We start from the raw sequence: 8,668 nt of genomic DNA, 5'->3' as shown, positions 1-8,668 counted from the left end.
TATATTTTTGAACCCAAAAGTTAAGATGCCAAGGATATGATTTTCCTGAAACTAAAATGTCTAAACCCCTCGCCTCTTCTTCAGAATAAATCAAAAGGCAGATTCATGGCATCCTCTATTGCCCAGTTCTATTGTTTTAAGCATGAGTTTCCACTTCGTTGGGGTTAGCGATACCTACTTGTATCTATTTAAGAGTACACTTAAAATACACCTTTCTTACATCGTTTATTTGGGAAGAAAGGAGAGGACACCGTATTTAGTCAGTTGTTTTGTTCTTTGATATATATACCTGTGTACAGGACGCGGGTGCTGAGGAAAGACAAAGCGGGGGAAACAAACGCAGGAGAGGGCGAAAATCACAGGGTAAAGGGAAGGCGGAAGGAGGGAGTGAAGGAGGAGAGGGCAGGTTACAGGAGCCCGTTTGCCCCCTTGGCGGCGCGGCAGGTTCAGCACCGCGGACAGCTCCCGTCTTTGTCTTGGTCCAAACTCCCGGCCCGCGCTTAGCGAGGTAGCGACCGCTGGTGTACCTGCTGCCTTCTCCACCAAACCTGCTTCGGAGAGAGAGAGGGAGCGTGGAGGAGAGGGAGGGATTTTCCTATCCCCTCCCCGTATCTTCCGAACTCGGCCCTGATGCCATCCCACCATATCACGGCGGCTGATATTAACTTGGCTTCGCCAGGAACCTCGCTTCTGTCTACATGGTGTTGGGGGCTGGGGTGTCTCCGTGGTGAGTTCAAATTGGGTTTCGAATTCGTTTTGCTGTCACTGTCCCAGGTCCTAGACCCCCACATCTGTCCCCAGACAACCCCTAGCCTTCTGACAAAAAAAAAAAAAAAAAAAAAAAGGCGATGTCGAACGGTTCGCTGATGCGCGTCCGGAGCTGTGGACACACAAGGACGCCCAGACCAGCTGAGCTTGGCCCAAGACCCACAGCATCAAATCCAGGAAAACCACCACTGGGAGACAGGAGCCAGAAAGATGAGAAAGGGTTTCTTCTGATTCAACCTAAGCCTGGCAGAAAGCAATGGATTATGTTGTGTTCAGAAACTATACATCCCACCACACGAAATCAGCCTCGTTTTTCTCCCTTTCGCCAAAGAAAGAATCTGGCTCTGAGTTCAACAAGCATCACCCACAGAGGCTGCTCAAAACACTTTTTTTTTTCTGGGCCCTTTCGTAGGATCCAGGATAAAAAGAACGTCTCATGTTCTCCTCTGCCTCAAACCTTGCTTCCCTGAGGGAGTAGGAGATGCCGTGCATGTGAAACTCATTCTCCAAATCCTAACACACACACACACACACACACACACACACAGAATGTAGCCTAGGGTCACTAAAGTTCTGCGCTTTTGCCAAGCTTCAGAGAAGTCGACCAGCCAAGCCACCATTTGTTCTCATAGAATCTGTTCCCCAAGTGGAGCCCTAGGGTGGGGGTAGAGACGAGGAAAGTTTAAGAATGAGCCTCCTGCACAAGGAAGACTTCCTTTGGCAGTCCGCAAATATGTTAGGAGGAAAGAAAGCGGACCCTCGCAGATCTGAAGCTTAGGGCCCCCACACCAGCGTCTGGAGCACAGAGATATCACCACAAACCAACCAGCCAGAAGACCCGGAGCCCAGTCCAGCCACTGTAGACGGATTGGAATTCGCCTCCAAAATAAGATGCTTCACCATCCCCTTCAGGGGGAAAAAAATTCCTGGATTTTTTTTTTTTTAAACAGCATTCTGTCCCTCCCCTCCTCCTCCCCCCAAGAAACCTGGAGGAGAAAGGCCACCGCGCACCGTTGGGCAGCTCAAAGGAGTTTTAGAGAAAGCGCATCCCCGCTGAGGTCCCCGTGGAGCAGAAGGGCGCTCAGCGGGGTAAACATACTCGCCTTGGGAGGAAGGAGCGGGGGGTCGCTTTCCCTGGGCCCCTCCCCCCTCCCGAGATCCGACGCCTGGGGCGGGGGTTGGGGGGAGGACGCCCCCCACCCCGCCCGCTCCGGTGCGTCGTTCAGCCCGGCTGCGGTGTAAACCGCCGCTTTCCGATGCAGATTTCCCTTTTAACACCTTCTAAACAAAGGCTAATGAGGCCACTGCTTTACTCTATCAACACACAATCATTAGCAGCCGAGAAATACACGCGCGCGCGCACGCACACACACAGCGCCAGGCTGCCAAAGTCGGGCGGATTCTAAAGGAACCCATATGAGGCTAACAAAAAGGAGGTGGGGTAGGGAGGGGCGGGGAGAGGAGGTGGGATAGAACGGGGAGAGAAGGGCGGGAGGGATGTTATGGAGACTGCGAAAAAGACCAAGAGGAAAGAAAGAGGCAGCAAGATCCGGGCTCAAACGCAGACTCGCTGGTTCAAGGGTAACCAGAAAGTGTAGGGGGTCCTAAATCGGAAGGTTAGAGTCCCCAGAAATCTCTCTCATTTGTGCTCCAGAGATGGCGGAGGGTTGCAGGCACCTCCTTCCAAACGGCTCCCTCAGTCCCGCAGCTGGTCTCCACCTTCAGATACGCTCAATGGGGCCAGGGAAGCCGTGGCCACAGCCCGATCCCTCAGCGCTGCCGGCCCTCCGACGCCATACGGCTGGGGCTGGCCTCCAGGCCTAACGGCCAGGGCGAGGCTGAGGAGGATCCCAGCCGTTCTCAGCTCCGACCGTCGTCTTATCTGGCCGCCCGGGAGATGCGCTTCGGCGGGCAGCGTTGGGGCAGCCCGCAGCTCAGCACCAAGTGCGAAGGGCAGCGTTTCCCCTCTCTGAACAAAAGGTTCAGTGTTTCTCAAGGGTTGGGGGGCTGGCTTGCACCTTTTTTTCTGTCTTCCTCGGGCCCCCTTCTGGTTCCGGGGAATCAGCCCCAGCCGGTGGCCTCCCAACGAAGGGAGCCTGAGTCCCGCCCTGTATCCCAGCGCCCAATCTCGGAATACAGGCTGCAGGAGCTTGCTGGGCAAGTAGAGACTCCCGAAGGGTGCATTCCAGGAGAGGGGCCACCATTCCCTGCCCCCACCGCACCACTGTCGGGGTCTCTAAGCTGGCCAGCACTCACAAGCACTCGCACTCGCGCTTTGGGACTGGATCTCCCAGAACCCGAAGCGGTGCTCAGCCGCTGTCCTCCCCACCTGCTCCCTCCCAGAGTTGCCAGGCCTGCTCCCCAGCGCCTGGTAAGGCTGCAGAGCTGACCTGCACCGGCCGCCCGACTCTCCACCCCGTGAAGCTGACCACAGTCTTCTGGCCCCCGAGTCCGTCCCAAAGCTACCCAACGTGACAGTGTTGCCCAACCCCTGCTGGCTTGCCCCTCTCGGGCCCCTCAAAGTCCCAAGCAGATACTAGACTGGGGTTGAGTTCAGACTCAAGAGCCACCCTTGCAGGCTCTGGCAAGGGAACTCAGGGGAGGGAGGGGGCTTGAGGAAGGGTGCCATTGTTGAATGGATAGAGGGGAGGGAGGGAGGAAGGAAGGAAGGAAAGAAGGGAGGAAGGGAGGGAGAAAGGAAGGGAGGGAGGGAAGAAGGAAGGGAGGGAGGGAGGAAGAGAGGAAGGAAGGAAGGGAGGAAGGAAGGGAGGGAGAAAGGAAAGGAGGGAGGGAGGAAGGGAGGGCGGGAGGAAGGAAGGGAGGGAGGGAGGGAGGAAGAGAGGAAGGAAGGAAGGAAGGAAGGAAGGGAGGAAGGAAGGGAGGAAGGAAGGGAGGGAAGGAGGGAGGGAGGGAGAAAGGGAGGAAGGGAGGGAGGAAGGAAGGAAGGAAGGAAGGGAGAAAGGAAGGGAGGGAGGGAGGGAGGAAGGAAGGAAACAGAGGGATTCCCTGCCTTTTTGATTAAACGTTCCAGGTCGGGCCTGCCCAGTTAACGAGACCGTTAATTAAGCCATGCGCAATTCAACTGACAGGAAGGCCCCGCACCCCGCAGAGATGTTCTGGAAACCAAGCAGTCCAAGGCAGAGCGTTAGGGGTACACCGGCCTCATCGCCCCTGTCCTCCAGGTTTCCGCCTATGTCCCGGCACTTTTGGGGACGCCCAGGCCCAGATACTGTCCCTGCCTGGACTCGGGGCTGCCCCCAGGTGGCCACCCCCTGGGGCTCCCGGAAGGTTCGTCCACCCCCCACATTCTGCATCCCTGTGCGGATATCCAGGCCTGCGCCGGAGCCCTGACCTACTCATCGCACTCCACCAGCGTCCACCCGGGCCAGCCAGGGCGCACACGTTCCGGACGTCCTCGGGCAAACTCGAACTCCCGAGGATAGAGGTTGGAGACCCGGCCGGCCAGCTCGGCTCTCTGGGTCTCTCCGGAGCGCCAAACCAGGCGCTCTTCTCAGGCCTCCGGGCGTCAGGGCCCAGCCTCCACGCCGGCTCTTACTCGGGGGCCGATTGCGCGCAGCGGCGGGCAGAGCGAGGCGGCGCGGCGGGACGCTGAGTGTGTGTGCGCGGCGCGGCCTATATTTACACCCCAAACAAAATAATTACACTTTTGTCGGAGGGAGAAAGCCAGTGATTAGGCGCGGGCTCTTTGCGGCAAAACAGTTTCTCAGTGGTACACCAGTATAATTTTTCACGGCTGGCTGAAATCAAAGAGGGGAAGTAATGAATCCGGCGAGCAATTTAAATTTACAATTTGTAACGCCGCCGCCGCCGCGCAGACCCGGCCGAGAGCGCAGCTCTGAGGCGCTCGCTGCGTTTGTTTAATGTTAAAGCCCGCGCCGGCTCTTGGGGGCGGGGTGGGGGGGGTGGATGCGGAGAATGCGTTTGGCTGGGGGGGGGGGTTGGGGGGAGGTAATGAACGAAGTCGCGAGCGGACCGGCAGCGCCGCCCAAGATGCCGCGCGGAGAAGCCAACGAAGGGCGCACCCCTCGGGTTCCCTCAGAGCGCGCGTCCCCCAAGAAAGCGAGCGGCTCCGGACCACTCAAGGGGAGGGGATGCCTTCGGAGGAGCGAAAGGAGATATTCCGGCCGCCACAAAAGCTCCAGGTTCCTGCTGGCCTGCAGAACCACCCACCCGCCCCACCCCAGGCAAGAGAGCTTCCACGGAGTTAGGGAGGCGCGACTGAAAATTCTCCTTAGCCTGCGGGGAGGCCAGCTCCAAATTCGCGAAGAGTCCCCATTCCGGCCGCCGCCCCGAGTCCCCGGCTGGAGAAGACAAGGAAAAAGCACCCCAAGCCTCAGCTCAGCGCGCCTCCAAACTCCCACCCCGGGCGGGTGTGTGCCTCTTCGCCGGTAATTAATTACCGAACTCAAGGGGGAATATGCAAACCGCATATTACTAACTCTACAGGGCTTAAGTGATTGGAAACAGATTATTATCTTGTTTGTCTTTTGTCTGTTTTACTTATCCCGCCGCCGTCTGTCGAGTTGTAATGTTGATACTCTTTAGTCTAGGAGGAAGATTTTTATATAGTAAATTCCATCAACATCTTGTATAAGTGACACTGCGTCTCCATGCATTACCCTGTTAAGACACAAGCGGTTTATTAGTTACATATAGGAGCGGATTTCGCTGCCTGGTCGCCATCTGTTAGCGCTGTTAGGGCGGGATAATTCGTCTAATAGTTGGTCTGCCGGCGTTTTTCGGATGCTGTGCGCCCTGGAAGGTGGAAGGCTGGTAAAGGCCAAGCAGGCTTTCCTGCGGTGGGGCTGGGGCATGGAGGTGCTGGACTGGGGCTGGGCTGGGCTGAGGCCCCCAGGGTGACTTCAGGGGGGGGGGGGGGCTCTGTCCTGCACGGGATGGGTAAACCCAGCTACAGGAGGCAGAGGCCAGAGCAGGGCTTCTGGAAGCAGAGCTCCCTTCTCCTGCAAACGGGCACTCGGCCCCTCGTGACTCACCACATCCAGGCTCCGGAAGACTCAGAACTGCTCTCTGAGACCGTCCCCGATTCCTGCTACCTCCCCAGCCTGGTATCACAGCTGCTGGGGCCTGGCTGTGCACTGGCATTTAAGCACATCCAGGAGGTGAGGGCAGGTGGGTCTGTCCCAGATGGAACCCGGGACACGGCACCCAGCAGCCGGCAGGGTTGGCAAAGCCAGGGCTGGGAAGACACAGTAACCTGGCTCTCAAGGACCCAGTCGGGTGGGGGGGGGGCGTTGGAGGACAGTGAGTTTGGGGTGCTTAGTCCAGAACAGGGCAGAAGGCTGTCAGATGGGGCTTTTAATGACTGTATGTGAGTCTCCAGTACCCCAAGAGCTGTGCGGTGCGCGATGAGAATTGTTCACTGAAGCATTGAGCACGGTGCTGGATTTGGACGCCCAGCAGAGAAGAAGGGGGGAGAAAATAAAAACGGAGTGAAATCGAGAAAGTGATGGAGAAACAGAGATGAAGGGAAAACAGAAAGAGAACAGAGGCTGAACATAAGAAAGAAAAGGAGACAGAAAGGAAAGCAGATGTGCAGGGAACGCGGGAGAGAGAAACCCCAGCGAAACAAAGGCGGGGTAGGCAACCCAGTTGGCCTCCACTCCCAGCCTGGCGCCTCTCTCCTCCTGCGTTCTTGGTCCTCCCGGACCCTGCCCCGCTGGAGGCTGGGGCCCCTCATGCCCCGGGAGGGCAAAGCCAGGCTGCCAGAAACTGTGGTTTTCGTTCGGGGGCTCTGGGAGCTCTCCCAGCTGCTGGGCCTAGGGGACCGGGCGAGCGCCGGTCCACTTGCTCCTGGCCGAGCCCGGCTCTAACCAGCCACACTGCTACCTCGTGCGGACACCTGTCCCTGGGCAAGCCAGAGGCTGGAGTAACAGCACCATCAGGCAGAAGCTACCCGATTTGGGGACTTCTTTTCAGAGACCCAGCTGTGGGTCAGTGTCCCACCTGGTGACCAGCATCTGTCAATCTCCTGTCCCCAGCCAGATCGCCTCCCCTAGAGACTGGGGGACAGCGCTAAGCCTAGACAGGAACAGAATGCCCCAACACGGGCATCCAGAAATCCTGCCCCCATCACATCCACAAAGGTAATACGAGGAGTACACACACAACAGGGCCCCCAAAGCCTACAGGAGTCACATAAACAAAAACAGGCCATCCACACACACACACATACACACACACACACACACAGTGACTGGCATACAAGCACAGACCCACAAAATTCTGCGCGCACAACCTAGCTCAGTCACACACACACACACACACACACACACACACATGGCGTCTCAGGCACGCACACGCTCACCCACGCACAAACACACACCTCCAGGTTTTTTTAAGTCCACTTACACATCAATGTTAGCACACGCACACGATAATATTATCCACACGCACACTCACACGTGCAAACACCCTCCCGTTTGAGTGTCTGAAAGTCAGCCTACACACACATACGCACACCCCGACAGAAACAAGACCACACAGACTAAAACACAGCGCAGAACTATTAACAAATGCAAACACACAGATTTGCACCAAAAAAGACACATGCCCAAATGTATTCACGTGATTAATGGCTAACTATAAATAGAGGCAAAAATGCAATTCTCAAACAGCAAACATACACTAACAAACTCCGTAGATGCGCCAAACACACGTTCACAGCCAAGTCTTGGCACAAACACACTTCTCTGGCCCCAGCCCAGGGCCTACCTACCCGGTCGGCCAATGGCGACTTTCGGAGAGCAGGGCGGAAAAAAAATCCTGCGGAGGCTTCCCGGCCTTGGTGAGTCGGCTCGCCAGGTCGGCCCCTTGGGAAAGGTGGCCTGGCCTCTCCCCCCACCCCCCAGACCCACCCCTCCCTCTTCACACACACACACACCTGCAAGCGACCCCACACGCCCCAGACCCTCGGCTCCCCGCCGAGCCGCCCTTCCTTCGCTCGACTTTGGACGCAACTTGTACACACAGCCCGCACGCGCCGCCAAGTACAAGCAGCGCCCACACAACCTCTAGCGTTCCGCCCCCACCCCTCGAAAGCGTGACCCACTCACCACGGTGCCCCGACTGGCTGAGCCGGGATCTGGAAGGTGCATGGAGGAGAGAAGAGACGTGGTGAACGCCACCTCTGAGCTGGCTTCAGAAAGACCCGTCCGCCCTGGGTCGTCTGCTCCCCACCTCTCCCCCAGAGACCCGTGGGCGGCGCGCTCAGGCCTGAAACGCCAGGGTCTCGGACCAGGCCAGATGACCCACTCCCCCTCCCCCCCCGCCTCGCTCCACCTAGGTTTGGGGCCTGCGCGGGGAAAGATACCCAAACGGCGCGGCGCGGCTCGCGCTCCCGCTTGCTCTCTCGCTCGCACGTTCGCGCTCTCGCTCTCTCTCTCTCTCTCTCTCTCGGTCTCTCGGTCCATGAGAAAGGCCGGGCTGGGCCCCAGCTCCGTGTGTGACAAAAGAAGCCGCCCGGCTCGGGGAGCCCCGTGAACCGCGCGCTGTCGCAGCTCCAGGGCGCAGACCCCAGGGACGCCGGGAGGAGGGAGTCCAATCTGGGCGTGCTGGACTGGGAACGAGGAGGGGTGGACGCAGAGCGCGCTCCGGGCCTCGGGCAACTTCTGCAAGTTCCGGGGATGGCGAATGGGGCAGGGGTCCCTCTCCCGCCAGGCCTTGGAATCCTGGCCCCCAAATATTTATGAGAAGACAGAGGAAGGGAGATGCGGTTTTGAGATCGCGCGGCCCGCGCCCCCAGCCCCAAACTGGAAGGTAATACTTACTTAGCCTCCGAACCAGGTACAAGCTAATACTCAACAATACTGATGCCTTGTTTTTTTTGCTCTGTCCGGACCGCAACGCTGTAGCCAATTTA

At 57.9% G+C, this 8,668-nt stretch overlaps 1 long non-coding RNA gene across 1 annotated transcript; it reads right to left on the bottom strand.

Annotated features, from left to right (window-relative positions):
* Nucleotides 1-206: 206 nt before the first annotated feature.
* LOC123587961 lies at nt 207-8,647 on the bottom strand. The gene is made up of 2 exons (XR_006707631.1): nt 8,577-8,647; nt 207-548 (listed from the first exon to the last, which is right to left on the bottom strand). It is a non-coding gene; the product is annotated as an uncharacterized LOC123587961 (long non-coding RNA).
* Nucleotides 8,648-8,668: the final 21 nt, after the last annotated feature.

The sequence above is a fragment of the Leopardus geoffroyi genome, chromosome D3, assembly GCF_018350155.1.
Source record: "Leopardus geoffroyi isolate Oge1 chromosome D3, O.geoffroyi_Oge1_pat1.0, whole genome shotgun sequence".
Lineage (NCBI taxonomy): Eukaryota > Metazoa > Chordata > Mammalia > Carnivora > Felidae > Leopardus > Leopardus geoffroyi.
The sequence above is the reverse complement of the archived record's forward strand: the minus strand, read 5'-3'. Positions and strand labels throughout refer to the sequence as shown.